Source organism: Amblyraja radiata, chromosome 13 (genome assembly GCF_010909765.2).
Source record: "Amblyraja radiata isolate CabotCenter1 chromosome 13, sAmbRad1.1.pri, whole genome shotgun sequence".
NCBI lineage: Eukaryota > Metazoa > Chordata > Chondrichthyes > Rajiformes > Rajidae > Amblyraja > Amblyraja radiata.
The window spans coordinates 37,713,937-37,734,742 of record NC_045968.1 but is presented as its reverse complement, the minus strand read 5'-3'; the positions used below and the strand labels follow the sequence as shown (position 1 = coordinate 37,734,742).

At 45.0% G+C, this 20,806-nt stretch overlaps 1 protein-coding gene across 2 annotated transcripts in view; it reads left to right on the top strand.

Annotated features, from left to right (window-relative positions):
- Positions 1 to 322: 322 nt before the first annotated feature.
- mbnl1 (muscleblind like splicing regulator 1) overlaps positions 323 to 20,806 on the top strand; it is a 218,529-nt gene continuing 198,045 nt past the window's right edge. Inside the window, exon 1 of one of the 2 annotated variants that reach the window (XM_033031821.1) lies at positions 323 to 525. The gene's annotated coding sequence lies outside the window, so the exon portion shown is untranslated. The remainder of the gene's footprint in view (positions 526 to 20,806) is intronic. The other variant, XM_033031810.1, reaches the window with a different exon arrangement.

Sequence of the window (20,806 nt, the reverse complement as noted above, 5' to 3'; positions counted from 1 at the left end):
GCAAACGCAGATGCAGCGAGCAGATTAGAAAGAATGTCGCATTTAATTTGATTCCTGATTGGTCGACTTGGCGTGGCATGTTGAAGTCAATGTTTAAAGAAATGAAAAGTGGGGAATTTAGATTGTCCGCATGTCAATCCCTTGGGTTCATAAGTTTTCCGGAAGTCATCGTGCATTATAGCCACCAATGAACACTTTTACAACGCCCCACGGAGCTAAAGCCAGGGTGTTAAATAAAATAACATGTTGAAAATTGGTCGGTTGTCATGGTAACCAGTAAGGGAGGGGGTGGGGGGTCCTTCTGAATGGTTGATTTGGCATTTGTCGACCCAAAACTACTTGAGGAAGACTTTGACTCGAGACACCTTCTGCTTCCCCTCCCAATCAGATCACTCACATCCCTGCACTTGCACAGAAGCCATTAGACCAGAGAAGATAGCACAGTCTCCGGGTTGAAATCCTCCAGAGCCCCTGGTTGATCTGACGGAGGCGGTTGGCGACGGCTGAGAAACGAGAAAGCAGAAGGTTAGTGCTCAATGTCTGAAGCCAACTTTGTTTTTACTTTTGTTTCACGTCTTTGTTACTTTTGCCTGAACTAATCGTTCAGCATGATACAATCGGGGGGGAGAGATGCCTTGACTGCTAACGCACTGATAATGGCGTGTGTCACTTTTGAAGTCAACTTTAATAGTTGAATGACTGCCTTTATAATGGCAACGGTCAGTCAAACATTTGTGCCTTTGGGCCTGATGCTTTGTGATTGCTGCCACTCTCCGGAATGAGAAGCAAGTTCATTCCACCATCTTACCTTCATTTCCCAATGACCACCAAAAGATTAGAATTTTGGTTAGCAAAGGTGGGTTTGGGAGAAGGCGTTGTTGATTTTTGGTTACTTTTATTTTAGACCAAAAGAGCTTCCACAATCTTTCTTGGCCACTGTGGAGTCAATGTGCGAGATATTGGTGTTCCCCGGACCTCACCAGAGTTCAGTTTAAACTAAAAAAGGAGAAAGTCCCCTTGTTGTGTTATTTCCCCTTAAAAGATGGTGCGGTGAAGTTGAAAGAGGAACTAGCCATCTTGTAACAAGAAGGGGGAGGGGGGTAACACAAGCTAAAATAATTGATTGCTTCAACTCTGCCTCAAACCTTTCACTAATGTTGGATTCCTGAGGCTTGTTTCAGGTGAGACATGGTCAAATGGTAAAATCCACTTAAATAAAGGCCCCCCCCTTGTTAAAATAAAAATTCAACCCAGCCGCAACGTAAAACAGTACAGCACAAGAATGGGCCCTTCAGCCCACAGTGTCTGTGCCGAACATGATGCCTGGTCTCACCTGCCTGCACATGAACCATATTTGTCTATTCCGTGCATTTTCATGTACCTACCTAAAAGCCTCTTACACAGCACCATCATATTTGCCTCCACCACCACCCCTGGCAGTGCTTTCCAGGCCCCCACTGTGTAAAAAATTTGCCCCGCACTTCTCCTTTAAACTTTGCCCCTCTCACCTTTGTTTGTGATGGTTTTATTGCTACACACTCACTGAAATGAGAAGAAAGCAAGTTCGATCTACCAACCTCACTTCCTGGATAGAATGGATGTGGAGAGGATCTAATGGGGAGAGTCTCGGACCAGAGGCCATAGCCTCAGATTAAAGGATGTGCCTTTAGAAAGGAGATGAGGAGAAATTTCTTTAGTCATAGGGTGGTGAATCTGTGGATTCATTGCCGCAGATGGCTGTAGAAGCCGTCAATGGATATTGTTAAGATGGAGATTGACAGATTATTGTTTAGTAAGGGTGTCGGGGTTATGGGTGTATCTGATGATTCAGTGGTTTATGTGTTGTACTGTTCTACATTCTAAACCCACAGACTTCCATTTAATTCTGTTTGCCAATTATCTAGACCAATGAACCATTTACAGCAGCTAATTAGCTGAGTGGAGCAGCTTTGGGAGATGGGAGAAAACCGGAGCACCCAGGGGGAACTGTTTGTAGACACAGATAGACATCACCAAAGGGTCAGTTTAGTTTAAATTTGGTTTAGAGATTCAGTGCAAAACAGGACCTTCAGCCCAACGAATCCGTACTAGCCAACGATCACCCTGTACACTAGCACTATCCTACACACTCGGGACAATTTACAATTTTTACCAAAGCCAATTAACCTACAAACCCGCATGTCTTTGGGATGTGGGAGGAAACCGGAGCACCCGGGGAAAACTCACACGGTCACAGGGAGGATATACAAACTCCAAACAGACAGCAGCCCGTAGTCAAGATCGAACCTGGAGCATAGGAGTTATGAGACAGCAGTACTAACTGCTGCTTTGCTGTGCCAGTAGCTGGGTCCATTAATTAACAGAAGGGAAGATCGTGCGAGGAAAAATGAGCAGTCAAAGAGACAGAAGATGGGGTGTAGAGATGGTGCAAATAACTGTGGCAGCACAATGACGCAGCTGGTAGAGCTGCTGACTCATAGCACCAGAGAACTGTTTTTGAGCCTGAGCTCAGGTGCTGTCTGTGTGGAGTTTACACGTTCTCCCTGTGACCATGTGGATTTCTTCCCACATTGGACTGCAAATGTACTTAATGTGTCGGGAGTCGAAGAGAAAGTGGGATAACATAGACCTAGTGTGAAAGGATGCAAAGTACTGCAGTGACAGCGGGTCAGGCAGCATCCCTGGAGAACATGGATGGATGTGACATTCCTCGTCTCTTCCAGCTTCCTTTCACGCTCCCCCCCTCCCCCCCCCCACACCGCTGGCACCCAGTCTGAAGAAGGGTCCAGACCCGAAAACGGCACCTATCCATGTTCTCCAGGGATGCTGCCTGACCCATTGAGTTACTCCAGCACTTTGTGTCCTTTAGTGTAAACCTGTATCTGCAATTCCTTGTTTCCACATCAAACTAATGTGAACGGTTGATCGATAGTCAGTCAACCTCCTTTCCATTGATTCCATCTACACCATGCTGCCTTGGGAAGGCCACCAGCATAATCAAGGATCAGTCTCATCGCGATCACTCCCTCTTCTCCCCTCTCCCATCAGGCAAGAGGTATAGAAGTGTTAAAATGCACACCTCCAGATTCAGGACAGTTTCATCCCAACTGAATCATCCTATCACCAACTAGAGAGAGGTCCTGATCTACCATCTACTTCATTGGAGACCATCAGACTATCCTTAATCGAACTTTACTGGACTTTATCTTGCACTAAACGTCATATACTTTATCCTGTATCAGTACGCTGTGGTTGGCTTGATTGTAATCATGTACAGTCTTTCCGCTGACTGGATAGCAGCAAACTTTTCACTGTACCTTGGTGCATGTAGTAACAAACTAAACTAAACTAAACTAAACTAATCGTACAGGTTTGTAGGTTAGTTGGCTTCGGTAAAATTGTAAATTGTCCCTAGTGTGTAGGATGGTTGATCGCTGGTCGGTATGGACTCGGTGAGCTGAAGTGCCTGTTCCCACGCTATATCTCTAAACTAAACCAAACTAAAGCGCACCAGGTACCAACTGTCTTCTTGGAAAATGTGGCAGGAATTTTTGATCAAATTGATTAAATGATGTTGGTTATGGGTAGTTTGAATCGTTCATTTGAAGCAGGTTGCATTGTTTCTCATCAGCACGTGTCAAAGAAAGCAGCTGCGTGCCTGGGAAGAAAAAGATTTCAGTAGTAATTGGCAGGGCAGACAACTTACTGCCGCAGTCCTTCACGGTTCCCGAGTGAGGCACCGTTAATGGGCCAGTCACTGATTTCATGCTGTTCACTCTCCAGGCTCAGTGACTTGCTGTGGTAGGTACAACTTAGTTTCCAGACCACCTCTTGTTATTCATTAAATCTTCCAAGAAGTGCAAGAACACGATGACCCAAGATGGCACCTCTGCCAGGCGACTCTGTGTGTGTTAGTCACTGAAGTGGATCTATAAGCATGCATTACAATTACTCCACTCTTTTAATTCTCTACTCCGACAGCCCCTTAACCTGTATCTGTACACTATGAATGGCACAATAGACAATAGACAATAGATGCAGGAGTAGGCCATTCGGCCCTTCGAGCCAGCACTGCCATTCAATGTGATCATGGCTGATCATCCACAATCAGTACCCCGTTCCTGCCTTCTTGCCATATTCCCTGACTCCGCTATCTTTAAGAGCCCTATTGTAATCATGTATAGTCTTTCCGCTGACTGGATAGCACACAACAAAAGGTTCTCGCTGTACCTCGATACACGTGAAACGAAACTAAACTAAACGTGTTTCTTTGCCCAGACACCATGTCAATGATACAATTGGTCTCGGTACATGTGATATAGTGCAGTATTGAATGAGGCAATACTTGTTGAGAATTGTACACTTAGGACTAGCAACTGCGATGGGAAAGATGTTATTAAGCTGGAAAGAATGCAGAGAAGATTTACGAGGATGTTGCCAGGCACAGTGGCGCAGTGGTGGAGTTGTCTCGCAGCAACAGAGACCCGGGTTGGATCTTGTCTACGGGTGCTGTCTGTAGGAGTTTGTACGTTCTCCCTGTGACCACGTGGGTTTTCTTCGGGTGATCCGGTTCACCCCCACTTTCCAAAGATTTACAGCTTTGTAGGTTAATTTGCTTCTGTAAAATGTAAATTTCCCCTAGTATGTAGGATAGTGCCAATGTACGGGATGATGGTTGGTCGATGCGGACTCGATGGGCCAAAAAGCCTGTTTCCACGTTGTATCTCTGAACAGCCTCTTAAAAATATTCAAAGATGGCATTCAAGCCAGGCAAATCCCTGTGTGCTGGTCCCAGAAGTAGATCTGCAATCACTCATTACAATCCAACAGCAGGGTTTCGTATCATATACATCATGGGCAGCTTGATTGTAATCATGCATAGCAGTTAGCATGCAACAGAAAAGCTTTTCACTGTACCTTGGTACATGTGACAATAAACTAAACTAAACTAAATGTAAGTACAAGTGGGAAAGGGCGGGGCATCATGTCTGCTAGAAAATACATGGCCCGATTCGAACAAATGAGGAATTAAAGATTAATTCTGTTATGTTCTAATGAATAGATAAAGTTTTGGGTCGAGACACTTCTTCAGACCTGAAGAAGGGTCTCAACCCAAAACGTCACCTAATCCATTTCTCTGGAGTTGTTGCCTGTCCTGTTGAGTTCAGTATATGCCAGCATTAGCAGTTCCTTCCTACACAAAGCAGCACCCTTTAAGATGGCCTTGGGAAGGCAACAAAACACAGATGAGATATATAACTATTGTACAGATCATGGCAGCATAATTGTGAACAAAACGCTCCCAAGACAACAATTTGAACATGACCGGAAGATTTGGGGTGCATTTTGGACAAACGTTCAGGGCAAACACCCCTGCCCACAGTGGCATGGGGATTGTCAGCAATCAGTAGGAGTCTAAATTCAGTTTAGTTTTGTTTTGTTTATTAATGTTACATGTATCGAGGTACAGTGAAAAGCTTTTTTCGTGCTATCCAGTCATCAGAACTATACATGGTTACAATCAAGCTGTCCACCGTGTACAGATGAAAGTTAAAGGGAATAATGTTAAGTGAAAGATAAAATTGATTAAAGATAGCCCGCGGTCCTAGAAGATTGACGTAGGTGTCTCTCTTATCCAGGTGTTCCAGGGACGAGTGTAGGGCCAGGGAGATGGCATCAGCCGTGGACCTATTGTGATGGTAGACCAAGGTTACTTTGTAAACTGGATTTCAAACTAGGATTCTAATATTAGAGGGCATAGCCTTAAGAAGGACCTCAGAGAGCAACATTTGTTACTCAGAGAGTAAAGTCCGATTTCGCCAGAAGAGGCTGCAGCAATGGATACAATTGCAACATTCAGAAAACATTTAGACAGATAACCATATATAACCATATAACAATTACAGCACGGAAACAGGCCATCTCGGCCCTACAAGTCCGTGCCGAACAACTTTTTTCCCTTAGTCCCACCTGCCTGCACTCATACCATAACCCTCCATTCCCTTCTCATCCATATGCCTATCCAATTTATTTTTAAATGATACCAACGAACCTGCCGCCACCACTTCCACTGGAGGCTCATTCCACACCGCTACCACTCTCTGAGTAAAGAAGTTCCCCCTCATGTTACCCCTAAACTTCTGTTCCTTAATTCTGAAGTCATGTCCTCTTGTTTGATAAATGGATAGGAAGATTTAAAGGGATATGGGCCAAATGCAGGCAAATTGAACTAGCCCAGAATGGCAACTTGGTCGGCATGGACAAGTATAGTTTAGTTTAGTTTAGTGATGCCACGTGGAAACAGGCCCTTCGGCCCACGGAGTCCACGCCGACAATAAATCAACCGTGCACCAGTTCTATCCTATACACTAGGGACAATTTACAAAAGTCCATTAACCTGCAAACCTGAACGTCTTTGGAATGTGGAAGGAAACCGGAGCACCTAGGGAGAATTGGCAAACTCCATAAAGCCAGCACACGTGGTCTGGATCAAATCCGGGTCTCTGGCGCTGTAAGGTAGCAACTCTACCGCTGCAATACTGTGGCGACCTTTGTATCAAGCTATGTCAAAGGGCCTGTTTCTGTAATAACAAGGAACTGTAGATGTTGGTTTATACCAAAGATAGACACAAAATGCTGGAATAAGTCAGCGGGTCAGGCAGCATCTCTTGAGTAAATGGATAGGCAACGTTTTGGGTCGGAACTGAAGATGGGTCCTGACCCAAAGCATCACCTATCCATTTTCTCCAGAGATGCTGCCTGACCCGCTGGGTTTCTAGAGCATTTTGGGCCTGTTTCATTGCTGTCTCGCACCCTGACACTATGACGAGAGGGCAGCTCTTGGGTTCAGTGTTTAGTTACCGAGCCCATGCTCTCTTCCGCATCTGTAAGAGGAACAGGCTGTAGCAACTACAGAAACAGATTTGAAAGTTCCTCTGCTCTTTTCGCAATCATGTCATGAATTCTATTGCAAATACTTGACCAAACAGGCAGGTAAGTAGTTGCACAAGACTGCACCTTCAACGGACCAGCCCTGAGGCAATACCACAGAGTGAGGTGTCAGCCAAAAGTTTTACAGTCATGGAGGCATAGAGTCTTGCAGCGTGGAAACAGGTCATTCAGCCCAACTTGCCCACACTGACGAACGTATCCCATCTGCACTAGTCCTATTCCGGGCTAGTCCCATTTCCCTGCATTTGCCCATATCCTTCTAAACCTGTCCTATCCATGTACATGTCTCAATTTTTGTTAAATGTCGCGATAGTACCTGCCACAACTACCTCCTCCAGCAGCTCGTTCCATACAGGCAAATTGAACTAGCCCAGAATGGCAACTTGGTCGGCATGGACAAGAACCCTATGTGTACAGTGTTCCTTTTGTGTAGTGTTCGACTTAACCCCAGAATCTCCTGGCACAAAGAGCTAAACTTTGAGCCATTGGGCGGCAGTAAGAGCAGCCCAGTGGTGCAGCGGTAGAGTTGCTGCCTCACAGTGCTGGAGACCCAGATTCGATCCTGACTAAATGTGCTGTCTGTACGGAGTTTGCATGTTCTCCCAGTGACCGCATGGATTTTGTCCAGGTGCACCGGTTACCTCCCACACTCCGAAGATGCACAGGTTTGTAGATTCATTGGCTTAAGTATAAATTGTAAAAATGTCCCTAGTACGTAGGATAGTGCTAGTGCACAGGGTGATCGGTAGTCGGCACGGACTCAGTAGGCCGAAGGGCCTGTTTCCCATGATGCGTCTCTAAAGTCTAAAGATGGAGAACTTACCAGGCAGGTAGGAATGTGAAATGAGTAATAATACACTAACTTAGAAGTTGAATACCAAGAATCCCTCTGTGAAATTTAGAAACAATCGGAAGGTTTCAAAATGCATGAACTAAAACCAGAAGTGAGATAGGTATAAGTGTGTTTAAACTGAAGGGAAGTGTCTGAGTATGGAGCAATAGGACACCATGAAATGAAGGCCACAGTTATTTATATTAATCATCACTCATTTGGCGTAATTATACACAGATCCTTAATAGGAAGCAGAGTCCTAGAGTCAATTCAAGCTGTGCCTCGGTGTCTCATTGAACATAAAACTGCGCAGCACAGGAACAGGCCCTTCAGCCCACATGTCTGTGCCGACCATGATGCCAAGTCCAATTGGTCTCCATGGAGCCAAAGTCAAAAAGTATAAATGCAATCGAGTTAAACATTGAACAGTACAGCACAGGAACGGGCCCTGTTGCCCACAATGTTTGCGTGGAACATGATGCCTAGTTAAACTGATCTCATCTGCCTGTACATGATCCATATCCCTCTATTCTCTGCACTTCCACCTGCCTCCACCTATATAAAACGTCACTATCGTATCTACCTCCACCACCATCATAGGCAATGCGTTCCAGTCCCCCACCACGCTCTGTCTAAGAAACGTGCCCCGCACATCACCTTTAAACCCTGGGATAAAGGTTCTGACTGTCTACCCTGTCTATGCCTTTCATAATTTTACATATTTCTATCAAGTATCCCAACTCCTGATGTTCTAGAGAAAACAATCCCAATCTATCCAACTGAAACGGAAACCTTCTAATCCAGGCAGCATTCAGGTAGACCTCTGCCCCATCTCCTCAGCCTCCACATCCTTACTGTGATGGGGGAACCAGAACTACACACAATATTCTAAATGCAGCTGAACCAAAATCCTGTGGAGCTGCACCATGACTTGCTGACAGTTAATTCAATACCCAGGGTATACATGATTATATGGAGATGGACTGTAAAATGTGGATCATTCAATAAACGTGCAAGGCCTGGTAACTGTCAAATGTTCCCTTTCATTTTGGTTGATCTAATCTGAGCTACACTGTGACACAGCTGGTGGAGCCACTGCCTCACAGCGCCAGAGACCCGGGTTCGATCCTGACCTCTGGTGCCACCTGTATTTAGTTTACTCTATCACCCTGTGGCCACAAGGGTTTTCTCAGGGTACTCCGGTTTCCTCCCACATCCCAAAGACGTGCCGGTTTGTAGGTTAATTGACCTCTGTAAATTGCCCCTATTGTGTAGGGAGTGGAAGTGAAAGTAGGATATCGGAACTAGTGTGAACGGTTGATCGATGGTCACCGTGGACTCAGTGGGCTGAGGGGCCTGGTTCCATGTTGTATTTCTAAACTAAATTAAATGACAAGAGAGTGGTGGGTGCCCAAAACGCATTGCTGTGCCACGGTCCCGCTGTTCTTTCAATGCCGCCCCAACGGGGATTCACAAATGCATTATTCTCGGTGAACTTGTATCATCATCTTTAGAAACAAGGAACTGCAAATGCTGATTTATTATTTTTTAAAGACACTAAGTGCTGTAGTAACTTGGTGAGTTAGGCAACATTCCCAGTGAACATGGATAGGTGATGTTTCGGGTCGGGACCCTTCTTCAGACTGTAGGCCTCTGTAAAATTGTCCCTGGTTTGTGGAGGATGGGATAACATTGAACTCGTGTGAACGGGACATCAATGCTCGGCGGACCACGAGGAGCCAAAGGGCTTGTTTCCATGCTTCATCTCGAAACTCAACTCAACTCCATTCAAGTCTCAGTCTTTAACCGGAAACATTTTTTAATACAAGTGCAACATTGTGTCAGTTAGATTGTTAGCAGCACCTTAAGCCACAACAAATAGGTGGTTTATCAAGTTGTACTAATTCAATTGGCTGATAGATTGGTTATTAAAAGCTAAGTTTCCATTGTTTAGTATGTAGATAACAATCTACTTGCTGGTGGTCAAAGTGAGCAGATCTAAAGGACCATAACCTGATAACTTCATCAGTGAAGCACAGTGGCGCAGCTGGTAGAGCCCCGGCCTCACAGCGCCAGAGACCCGGGTTCGATCCTGACCACGGACGCTGTCTGTATGGAGTTTATACGTTCTCCTGCGACAATTTGGGATTCCTCCGGGTGTTCCGGTTTCCTCCCACTTCCCAAAGACGTGCAGGATTGTAGGTTAATCGGCCCTCTGTAAATTGCCCTGAGAGCGTACAGAGTGGATGTGAAAGTGGGGTAACATAAAACTAGTGTGAACGGGTGATCGATGGTCACCGTTGAGCCAGTGGGCCAAAGGGCCTGTTTCCGGAGGAAACTCACGCGGTCACAGAGAGAACATGCAAACTCCGCACACACAGACTCTACCACAATGATTCAACGGTTCCTTTATTGTCATGTGTACCAAGGTGCGGTAAAGTTCTTTTTTTTTGCTCACAGATCAGTTAGACTATTGCCACACATAAATATAACCCCAATTAAAATACAGAATGCAATGAAACAGCCCACTGAGTCCATATGCAAGAGTCGCCAGGTTTTGGGGCCATTTTACAATCCCAGCTGCATCTGGCCATAATGGCCCATTGCAGCCGTCACCTCCGTGCGAACTGTTGTCCTTCTTCTCGCCCGGCTACCTTCAGCCATCATGTCCTGGGGGTGCCTGCCGCAGCTAACCTTGTGGGCACGGAAGGTAAATCACCCCCTGGTTCTTCTGAATAACACTTTGTCCAGCGTCCGCTGCCATTGCCTCCTCCACCCACCCCTCTGGTTCCCAGTCTTCATGGGGCGAGCAGGAGACGAGGTTCCCTCTCCAGGCTCCCCGGTTCGGCGGCGGGTGAGCCAGACCTGCTGCCCGCAGGGGTATGGCAACAGCCCACGGTTCATCACGAGCTTCTGTCACGCCCGGCCCAATGAGAGATTCCTATTAACAATTACATTTAGTCATGAGACGCAGGGTGAAAATGTGTGCCATTATTTTATTCTTCACTGCTTTCTATTTAAAGGGACTTACATTAATTTTTAATAGTTAATCTCTGTTCAATTATTGAAGAGGGGAGATGGCAAAACCGTTCAGAGAGTACTTGATGATCACTACTCCCTGCGGCACTTTCACATCAAAGAGGCAAATAACGAAGCATTTTAAATTTCCTTTAAAATGTTGTTTTGTTGGCAGGATGTGGGACCAGGCTAATTGCCCACCCACTACTTATCTTGAGCAGATAATGGTGGCTTCCCTACCTCGTTTGTAAAGGGTGCAGTGAAGATTTACGAGGATGTTGCCAGGACTCGAGGGTCTGAGCTACAGGGAGAGATTGAGCAGGCCGGGATTCTATTCTCTGGTGTGCAGGAGGATGAGGGGTGATCTCATAGACTATAGAGGTTTACAAATTCATGCGAGGACTAGGTTGGGTAGTTGCACAGTCCCTTGCCCAGAGTAGGGGAATCGAGAACTAGAAGACATGGGTTTCAGGTGAAGGGGGAAAGATTTATAGGAATCTGAGGGGTAACTTTTTCCACACAAATGGTGGTGGGTGTCTGGAGGAGGAGGAGGTAGTTGAGACAGGGACTATCGCAATGTTTAAGAAGCAATTCGACAGGTGCATGGATAGGACAGGTTTAGAAGGATATGGGCCAAACACAGGAAGCTGGGGCTAGTGTAGATGGGACGTATTGGTAGGTACGGGCAAGATGAGCTAAAGGGCCTGTTTCCACTCTGTATGACTCTATGACCCTAATTGGAACAAACCCAGTGGTGAAACTTCTGCCTCAGTGAGGATGGGAGGTCCAGATCTTTGACACAACAGTGTAGGACTGAGGAAAGATTTCCAAGTTCGGACAGTGAGTGACAGGCATGAGGATTTGCAGCAGTGCACTTTTTTTTGGTTTCACAAATTTAAGGGCGGCACAGTTAACTTCTACTAACACTCCCTTTCCCCTGCCCCCTCACCCCTCCGCTCCCTTCCTCCACTGTGGTTGTTTAACCAGTTCCACAGTTCTCAACACCAGGATGGCACAGTGCACAGAGGAGGGATTTGCAGCCTTACAGTGCCCGAGACCCAGGTTTGATCCTGACTACGGGTGCTGTCTGCGGGGAGTTTGCATGTTCTCCCTGTGACTACACTATGACCTGCGCGTATCCAAACTTTTCCCCTCTCACATTAGAGCTATGGCCTCTTGACTTTGACATTTCCACCCCGATACTGTCTAACTAGAGTATCTATGCCTTTCATAATTTTACATATCTCTATCAGGTCTCCCCTCAACATCTTGCGTTCCACAGAAACAAATCCAAGTCTGCCCAACTGTGGCGGCGATAGACTTGCTGCCTTACAGCGCCAGGAACCCGGGTTCGATACTGTCCACGGGTGCTGTCTGTACAGAGTTTGCACGTTCTCCCTGTGAATGTGTTGGGTTTCTCCAGGTGCTCTGGTTTCCTCCCTCACTCCAAAGACGTGCAAGTTTGTAGGTTAATTGGCCTCTGTAAATTGTCCCTAATGTGTAGGATAGAGTGGATGCAGAGAAGATGTTTCCACCAGTGGAAGAGTCTAGGACCAGAGGCCATAGCCTCAGAATAAAAGGACACAGCTTTAGAAGGAGATGAGAAGGAATATTTTCAGTCAAGAAGGTGGTGAATCTGTGGAATTCACTGCTACAGACGGCTGTGGGTATTTTTAATGATTCTGTGGAGATTGTCAAGTTCTTGATCAGCCATGTACAGGTGTCAGGGGTTATGAGGAGAAGGCAGGAGAATGGGGTTGCGAGGGAAAGATAGATCACCCATGATTGAATGATGGAGTAGACATGATGGGCTGAATGGCCTAATTCTGCTCCTATAACTTATGAACTTATGAACCAGCAAGGACCACCATATATTAAATGAAAGAATGATTTGAATTCCTCAGCTGTCATGGTGAGATGTTGACACCAATGTATGTATTGGTTTATTTGGTTTATTATTATTACTGTCACATGCACCGAAATACAGTGTGAAACTTTGTTTTGCAAATCTTACCATATGTGAGTACATTGGGTGGTGTGATATGGAAAATAAACAAAGTACAGAATATAGTGTTACAGCTGCTGAGAAAATCTATCCCTTTACTAGCATGGACACAGGCCCATCAGCCCACCGAGTTCACACCAACCATCAGTCACCCATTCACACTCGTTCTATGTTATCCCACTTTCTCATCCACTCCCTACACATCAGGGGCAATTTTTCAGGGGTCAATTATCAACAACTAGAAGCAACTACGCTGATTAAATAACCTGCCAACCTGCATGTCATTGGAACGTGGGAGAAAACCCACACGGTCACAGGGAGAACGTGCAAACTCCATACAGACAGCACCAGAGACCATGATTGAACCAGGATGATTGGAGCCGTGGAAGCAGCCATCGCGTCGCCCTTTGTATGCTGCCACAGACACAACATGTGGCACTTATATCACATTCTGTGTTGACAAGGGCAGCACAGTGTATCAGCAGTAGAGTTGCTGCCTTACAGAGCCAAAGGCTCGGGTTTGATCCGGGCTACAGGTGCTCTCTGTACAGTTCAAGTTCAAGTTCAAGTGAGTTTATTGTCATGTGTCCCTGTATAGGACAATGACATTCTTGCTTTGCTTAAGCACACAGAAAATAGTAGGCATTTACTACAAAACAGATAAATGTGTCCATATACCATGATATAAATATATACACACATGAATAAATAAACTGGTAAAGTGCAAATAACAGAAAGTGGTTATTAATAATCAGAGTTTTGTCCGAGCCAGGTTTAATAGCCTGATGGCTGTGGGGAAGTAGCTATTCCTGAACCTGGTTGTTGCAGTCTTCAGGCTCCTGTACCTTCTACCTGAAGGTAGCAGGGAGATGAGTGTGTGGCCAGGATGGTGTGGGTCCTTGATACTGCCAGCCTTTTTGAGGCAGCGACTGCGATAAATCCCCTCGATGGAAGGAAGGTCAGAGCCGATGATGGACTGGGCAGTGTTTACTACTTTTTGTAGTCTTTTCCTCTCCAGGGTGCTCAAATTGCCGAACCAAGCCACGATGCAACCGGTCAGTATGCTCTCGACTGTGCACCTGTAGAAGTTAGAGAGAGTCTTCCTTGACAATCCGACTCTCCGTAATCTTCTCAGGAAGTAGAGGCGCTGATGAGCTTTTTTGATAATTGCATTAGTGTTCTCGGACCAGGAAAGATCTTCAGAGATGTGCACGCCCAGGAATTTGAAGTTCTTGACCCTTTCAACCATCGACCCGTTGATATAAATGGAGCTGTGGGTCCCCCTCCTACTCCTTCCAAAGTCCACAATCAGTTCCTTGGTTTTGCTGGTGTTGAGGGCCAGGTTATTGCACTGGCACCATATGGACAGTTGCTCGATCTCTCTTCTGTATTCTGACTCATCCCCATCAATGATACGCCCCACAATAGTGGTGTCGTCAGCGAACTTGATGATGGAGTTCGCACTGTGGTTCGCTACGCAGTCATGGGTATAGAGTGAGTACAGCAGGGGGCTGAGCACGCAGCCTTGAGGTGCTCGCGTGCTGATTGTTATCGAGGCTGACACATTTCCACCAATACGAACAGGCTGTGGTCTGTGGATGAGGAAGTCAAGGATCCAGTTGCAGAGGGATGCGCAGAGACCCAGTTCTGCGAGTTTGGTAACCAGTTTGGAGGGGATGATTGTGTTAAATGCCGAGCTGTATTCAATGAATAACAGGTTTCCATCAATGTACAGAGTTTGTACATTCTCCCTGTGACCACGTGCGTACTCTCCAGTTGCTCTGGTTTCCACCCACCCTCCAAAGACAAACAGGTTTGTCGGTTAATTGGCATCTGTAAATTGTAAATTGTCCCTTGTGTACGGGTTGATCACTGGTCGGCGCGGCTCAGTGGGCCGAAGGTCCTGTTTCCGCGCTGTATCTCTAAAAGTAAGTCTAAAAAACAAGCCATGCGATAAACAATGGTGTGTAACGCTTCAAATTCATAATGCTGAAGAAGGGTCCTGACCCTAAATGTCACCTATCCATATTCTCCAGACATGCTGCCTGACCTGTTTCCAGCACTTTGTCTCCTTCCAAATCCAGCCTATATTAATTGCCAGCTATACATTTTCCACTGGAGTGTGCTTGGGAAAATTACGTCATAACCTGTCCATGAAAAACTTCAACCAGAGATTCGGTAAAGATTGTAAATTGTCCCTAGTGTGGAGGATAGTGTTAGTGTACAGGGTGATCGCTGGTCGGCGCGAACTCGATGGGCCGAAGGGCCTGCTTCCGCACTGTATCTCTCTAAACTCTAAACTCTCGAAACAAACAATAACCTCTCTGGTTTTCTCATTGCTACAGATTAATTCAATGGTTCAATCAATGGTTCAGTGGTACTTGATTGTCACATGTACCAAGGTACAGTGAAATTCAGTTCAGAACAATATTACTGTATATAAGCACATCTTAGCTACAGTACAAGTGTAAGGGAATAATAAACTGAGATAGTATATGAGTCACCAGGTTTGATGCCATTTTGAAGTCCCAGTTGTTATGTGCAAAGTTCTTAACATGGCTATGTCCTGGCCATTGTCCTGGTGGTGTTGCCGGGTCATAAATTCATAAGTTCTATGAACAGATTTAGGCCATTCGGCCCACCTGGTCCACTCCTCCACTCAATCATTGCTGATCTATCTTTTCCTCTCAACCCCATTCTCCTGACTTCTCCCCATACCCCCTGACAACCTTACTAATCAAGGGTCGGCCTGGTCAAGCGCAGTCGTTAGTGTCCTCCACCACTGCTCCACCATCCCATGCAGCTGCAGGTCGTGTCCGGTCCGTGCGTTCGGCCTCTTGGAGCGGCGCCCAGTTCAGCCAAACCCCAGGCTGCTGCAGGGCCTCCAGTGGCCCACTCCATCCTCCACGGTGCACTGCATTGTTGTCTGTAGCATTGTATCAGTAACACAATAATAATGTTATTAATATTAATGAAAGGTGTAAAGAGGTTTGCCTGAGTTTTAATTATTTATCGAGTGGTGAAATCAGGAGAATCTGCAGCATCCGCAAATTAAAATACAGGGGCTGAATATACTTTGAAGTATTTTGCAAGAAATTTAAAGAGATTAGAGTCATAACTTGTCATCTCATCGTGGTAGCTTATTTCCTTTTCCTTCATGTTTTTAAAATTATTTTTTTACCAGCCAGAGAACACAGGGAGTGTCAGGCTAAACCAGGTCTGAGCTATATCCTGGACTAAAAGCAAAATTAGATTAGGAAGACCCCAGCAAATCAAACCATTCGAAATAAAAAAATTTCCCCTGCAAATGGAGAGATGGTGAAACTCACTGCTTTTACAGACCGCACACAATAAACCTTGATTTGCATCGCTTAGGTTTATTGTTACCATGTGTATTGAGGTATGGCAAGAAAGGTTTGTTTTCCATTTCATCCAAATGATTAATTAATACCATACATAAATATAATCAAGTCAAACTCAAATACAATGGATAGGGGAAAGGTGAAGATACAGAGTACCGGATATAGTTCTCAGCATTGTAGTGCATCAGTATAGTTTAGTTTAGTCTAGAGATACAGTGCGGAATGAGGCCCTTCGGCCCACCGAGTCCACACTGACCAGCGATCCCCTTTCACTAACATTATCCTACACACTAGGGACAATTTACAATTTTACAGAAGCCGAACTTCATGCAGACAGCACCCGTAGTCAGAATCGAACCCGGGTCTCTGGCGCTGTGAAGCAGCAGGTCTACCACTGTGTCACCATGCCGCTCGTTCCAAAGACAAAGTCCAATGTCCGCAATGGAGTAGAGGTTAATAGTAAGATTAAACGAGAACTTACCAGTTCGAAGTTTGATCGTTATTTTATGAGGAGTACGTTGAGGGAATACGTGAAGAACCCGCCAGGACGCATGCGTGTCATTCTTCAAAGCAGCGGTGTGAAATCACAGATAACTGTAATGACTGAACATAGTAAGATTAGAGAAGAAAATACCAGTTGAGTATATGATCATGGGTGGGAGCGGAGGGCACGTATTCCCTCAACGTACTCCTCATAAAATAACGATCAAGCTTCGAACTGGTAAGTTCTCGTTTAATCTTACTATTTTACTTCGGAGTCACGTGAGTGACTACGTGAAGATTTCAAAGCTCTGTGATTTCATGCCGTGGAAACGAGTCCATGCATCACATCTGCCTTAATGACTGTGGGAGGAATTGTGTCAACATAATTTAGACATGAATCCGACATTGAAATCCATGATAAATTTATTAACACCAAATTATAGCCCCTATTTATGGGGTAAAATTATATTACAGAACTTAAAATTGTTTCTGCAAACGTTCCAGGTTTAATTACTGGTTTATGATAAAATAGTTGGAATGTTTTTTCCCTTGACAATCCTGCTGTCATGAGGATTTGGTCCATTGGTACATCCAACTGCATAGCTGCCGATGTAGCTGCAGCCCTGGTGGAATGAGATTTAAAAATATTAGTATCCACACAAGCCTGTATTAGAACCTGTTTCAGCTATCTTGAGATGGTCTGGACCGTCACTTTTTTGTGTGGTTGCTTGTGGCTGATTAAAAGTGCCTTCTCATTGCCTCTGATGATTTTCGTGTTCTCCATATATAACAACAAATGTCTTACTATACAGAGACGATCATCTGTTGGGTAAGACCTAAATTCTATATTGAGGCCTGCTGATCCCTGTCTGTTCTGCTTGACTAATTCATAAATATTAAACGTTATATTTCCAGATGAAGAAGTCATGTTGTCCAGTCTTAATTTATGTAACGACTGTACCCTTTGTGCCATGACCAAAGCCATTAGCATGACTCTTTGCAGTGTCAGTCTTTGTAGGGACAGAGCTGTTGCTGGAGACCAATTCCTTAGCATAGTCAGGACAATACTCACATCCCATATTTGAGAGTACCTGGTTCTTGGGGGATTGATATTAAAAATTCCCCTCATAAGTTTTGTTACCAGGGGGTGAGTCGCAACAGAATGACGCTCTGTTCCTTGCCATAGATATGTTGACAGGGCACTTCTGGCGCAGTTGAGGGCACTTCTGGCGCAGTTGATGGCACTATAACTGACCCCTCATCATAATGGAGGCCTGCCAGGAATTCCAGAACAGACGGGATGTTCATTGATCTGTAGGTGATGCTGTTTCTGTGACAATACATCTCCCATTTCCTGATATATACCAGATACTGTTTTTTGGTGGACTGTCTGTGGGCCGCCGAAATAATGTTCACTGTTCGGTCCGTCAGTCCCAGCTGTAGTAGAGGTATTTTTAGACTCTACAAATTAATAAATTCATATAGTTATGACATGGGTGGCTATCCCTTGTTACGGGATGAACCAATAAATCTGGTCTATTCGGGATGGTGATACATGGTTCTAATACCATGTCGAGTATCACAGGGAACCATGGTTGAGTAGGCCAATCGGGTACTACCAAAATACCAGACGCAGAGTCTTGCTGTATTTTCCTTAATACCCGACTGATGAGGCAGAAAGGAGGGAATGCATAAATAAACAATTTCCCCCAATGCAGCGAAAATGCATCTGTCGCCGCTGCCCCAGGGTCTGCTTCCCACGAAACATAGTTTGATAACTGGTGATTAAGTCTGGGTACGAATAAATCGATATCTGGTGTTCCATACCGTGCTGTAATATCAGCAAATACTTTTTTATTCAACATCCATTCGGTGTTTTCATTAAATTTGCGTGACCTGGTGTCTGCCACTAAATTTAGTCTTCCTGGTAGGTAAGTAGCTGATATCCAAATATTTCTCTGGATACACCATTGCCAAATTGTATTAGCCAGATTGTCACATGATGTCGATTTGTTTCCACCCATGTGGTTGATATATGCTACCACGGTGGTATTGTCAATCTGTAGTCTAACATACTGGTGATATAACCCAGAACAATATGACTTTAGGCCATGGAATGCACCCAACATTTCCAGGTAGTTTATGCCCAGTGTTTGTAATAATGATGCCTCCTGTGCATTCCATCTACCTCCACAGCTGGAGATGGAATTGGTAGCACCCCAACCAAGTGCACTGGCATCAGTTTGTAGCACCATAGAAGGGTTGCTGATAATGATTGGATTGGAACAAAGCCGAATGTTATCTTTCCACCATTTTAGTTCCATTATAGCTTCGATTGGTAGCTTCATTGGTCTGTCAAAATGACCAGCATTAATTTTGAGTGCTCGTATTTTTGCCCTCTGTAAATTTTGGTAATGTAAAGGTCCGAATTGTGTGGCTGGAAAAGCAGCCACCATTTTGTCAATTACTTTTGCTACCAATCTGATGGACGGTTTACTGATGTCAATGAGGTTATTGCAAGCCTCTATTAAGTCTATAGCCTTTCCCTTTGGCAAAGTCACTGACATGTGAACTGAGTCAACGGTGAACCCCAAATAGTCCATAGTAGTGGAAGGCGTTAATTTAGATTTAACTGGATGGATAATAAACCCCAGTTTTTCAAATAATTGTTTTGTGGCTGTTACAGTTTGTTTGGCCAATTCCAAAGTTTTGCCCACAATAAGTATGTCATCTAGATATGCCATGACCATGTGTTTTCGTTTCCGCAGAAACGCTAGGGCTGGTTTCAAAATTTTTGTGAACAGCCTGGGGGCTGATGTTAATCCATTTGGCAGCGCTCTATACTGTCAGCGCTGTCCCATCCAGTTGAATTTTAAGTAACATCTGTGGTCACCTCGTATAGGCACTGAATAGTAAGCATCTTTTAAATCGATGCTAGCCATGAAGTAACCTTTGGAAATCAATTGTTTTGCAGTAACAAAGGTTTCCATTTTGAAATGAATATATTGTACAAATGTATTCAAATTGGTCAAATCTATGATGATGCGACAACCACCATCTTTTTTGTTTTTGGTAAAGATATTGGACACAAATTCCAGCGATTCGTGTTGGGATTTTTCAATTACCCCTTTTGCGTAAAGCCGCTCCAGTTCAGCATGCGCTTCTGATTTTTCTTTACCTGAAAGTACGAACATTCGGTTCGGTACATGCTGAACTGGAGGGCTATATTTGTGTATACATTCTATGGTATATCCCTGGATACTGCTTAGAATATAAGTGTCGGTAGTTAACATACTCCATGCATCCAGAAAGAAGTGTAATCTCCCCCCAACCTCCATACTCCCTGCAATTTGTAAGGAACCAGACCCACCTACCTCCATGGTTACCAGTGGCAGGTTTACATCTTTTTGTAAATCCTTCATGGAGGTTGAGGCGCCGTGTCTGGGTTTGTGGTTGGGTTGGTGTTGGAGGTTTGCGTATCTTCCAAAAAGGCCGGTCTGGGACATGGCCTAAAAAAGACCGATGTTCGGTGTACCGGGCCTTTGAGCTTTCACCAGTTTGTCTTGTTCTACTGGTGGGTGCATAGGGGTGCTGTTTATGGCCGTAGTAGGTTCTTGATGAAGTCGCTTTTATGAGCCCCAGGGTTTTTGCCTTCTCATCGAGCTCCTTGACTTGCTTGGATAGGTTACCTCCAAATAGTAAAATTGGTGGTTTTACGTTACCAGGTTTGCACAGACCTGCGAATTTCGGGTTTAGAGCAGGTCGGATGGCACTCTTCCTGATGCTGTTTATTTCATATTGTGTGTTGCAAAGCAGTGCCAGTGCATCCTGTTGATCCTGCGACATGTCCTTTTCATCTACTGTGCAGGCGAAAGCTGTTATTCCCGCTGTTAGGAGCTTTAGTACTTTTTGGAGTTTGACATCCATGCCTCTCACTCCTGCTCCGACATGTTTCCATATGCAATTATTTACAATGGGAACATTCAGGGATATACAGTTTCCCGGTGCCAAGTGTCTTGCCGTGGTGTCCATCACAGCCTGTTCCTGTAGCTGCTTAAAGGACATATAATCTATACTGGCAGCTAGTTTTTGTTCCAGGTTTTGGCCAGTCTGGTCTGGCTGTATGAAGTTGGACACCATGTCCAGTAGATTTTC